Source organism: Mirounga angustirostris, unplaced genomic scaffold, assembly GCF_029215605.1.
Source record: "Mirounga angustirostris isolate CCGP_5_RB_7025 unplaced genomic scaffold, mMirAng1.0.hap1 SCAF_1, whole genome shotgun sequence".
NCBI classification, from domain to species: domain Eukaryota; kingdom Metazoa; phylum Chordata; class Mammalia; order Carnivora; family Phocidae; genus Mirounga; species Mirounga angustirostris.
This window is the reverse complement of record NW_026991709.1, coordinates 65,948,521-65,950,855: the sequence shown is the minus strand read 5'-3', so window position 1 is coordinate 65,950,855 and position 2,335 is coordinate 65,948,521.

The window sequence follows — 2,335 nt, the reverse complement described above, 5'->3', positions numbered from 1 at the left end:
TGGTTTCTCTCATATAGATTCTGTACATGTTTTGTTAGATTTACGCATAAGTCTTTCTTTCGGTGCTAATATAAATAGCATTGTTTTTAATTTCAAATTCCAATTGTTCATTGCTAGTATATCGAAAAGCAATTGATTTTTGTACATTAACCTTTTATCCTGCAACCTTACTATAATTGCTTATTAATTCCAGGTATGGGTTTTGTTGTTGCTTTTTATTTTTTAGTTTATTAGGGATTTCTCTACATATATAATCATGTTCTGCAAACAAAGAGTTTTATTTCTTCCCAATCTGTGTATCTTGTCTTACATTAGATAGGAATTCCAGTAAAATGTTGAACAGGAGTGGTGAGAGAGGACACCCTTGCCTTGTTCCCAATATTAGGGAAAGAATATCTTGTTTTGTTTTGTTTTTTTTACCAGTAAGAATGATGTTAGCTGTGGGGTTTTTGTAGATGTCCTTTATCAGATTGAAGCAGTTCCCTCCAATTCCTAGTTTTCTGAAGGTTTTTTTGTATGAATGGCTGTTGAATTGTGTCAAATTTTTTCTTCTTTGATTGACATAATTGTGATTTTACATGTATTTTTCAAATTATTGTCCCCCAGAGAGGATTTTTAAAAATTTCTTTTATTTATTTGAGAGAGAGAGTATGAGCGAGAGGAAGCAGACTTTCCACTGAGCACAGAGCCTGATGCAGGGCTTGATCCCAGGACCCTGAGATCATGACCTGAGCCAAAGGCAGACTCTTTTTTTTTTTTTTTTAGAGAGATTTTATTTATTTATTTGATAGAGACACAGCAAGAGAGGGAGCACAAGCGGGGGGGGGGGGGTGGGAGAGGGAGAAGCAGGCCTCCCACAGAGCAGAGAGTCCAATGCGGGGCTTGATCCCAGGACTCTAGGATCATGACCTGAACTGACGGCAGACACTTAACGACTGAGCCACCCAGGTGCCCCCAAAGGCAGACTCTTAACCGACTGAGCCACCCAGGCACCCCAATTTTATATTTTTGTTTATATATTTATCCTATATTTCTCAAGAAATTTTTATCTCTTTCAGATTTTAAGATTGGCATAGTTATATATCAGATTCTTAAGAATTTAAACATTTATTCATTTAATAATTATTTATTGAACATGTACTCTGTTGAAGATATTACCTTAGGTATGGAGAATACATTAATAAATAAGGCTGTATGAAAGTTTTGGGATAAATTTGTATTTGGCGTAAGGGAAGGTGAGAATGAGGAGGAAAGAACTGGAAAAAAGAAGACCAAGAGGGAACTGGGCAATAGTAAATCAGAGAGGATGTGACATTTCCTGTCCCCCAAACTGTTCTCACTGAACTCTTAATTGAGGAATGGTCACTCTGTAAGGGACAGCTAACTGAGTGATGATAGGCTTCTGTGATTTCTGCAGTCCCTAACTGCTCTAGAGTTCGAATAATATCCAAACCCCTTACCACAAAATATCACACACCACTTCATGATCTACTCCTTGTCTACCTGTTCATATTAGTCATGTCGTTCCTCAAACAGTCCATGCACATGCTGCTCCATTTGCCTCCACTGTTCTTTTCCCTTTTATCTGATGGGTCAACTCCTAGTTATCTTTTATTATCTTGATCACTCTCTCAGGGCCTAAACTGTTTCCATTAAATTGCATTCTAAATAATTTCCAGTCTTTCAGTGCCCTTTGAAAAAAAAACTCAGTTCAGCTCTTTAACCTCCACCCAGTACTATTATTCCTTCAATTGCCTAGTGTTCACTGTAATTCTCACTGAATGACCAGTCTGTGCTGACCCAAGAATGAAAGGCAGGGCCTTAAGAAGACCTACTTACTATATAGACAATTTTCTAATCTCTTCTCCCATAAGAAAATTTCATTATGTTAAAACTGCTAGGTCTGTTCTGTTCTAAGGCTGAATGTGGAAACAAGGAAGTATGGAGAAAGACTGTTTGTGTAAGGGAGTAACTCAATAGGACTCCAGACAGATGGTTTCTATTTTCTCTAAGATAAAAGTAAATTCATCTGCTGGGAATGGGAAGAGGGTGTTAAGGGTTTGAATAACTGTTGTGGAAAATGGGAGAGGAAGCTGAATAAACACCAAAGATTTGGGAGTGTGCTGAGGATGGAGTGAAGATGGAAACTGAATGTGTAGAAGTAACCATCTCCCTGATGTCAAATTTTCTCCTGCAGCATTCTGCACTCCAAAGGTAGGAGCCAAGACTGGTGGTTGCACTGATTCAGGCTTTGCTGAGTGGGTACATTCAGGGATATAAGAATATAATGTACTGACGAAGTACTCAGCTTTGGCATTTGATAGTAACTTCAAAT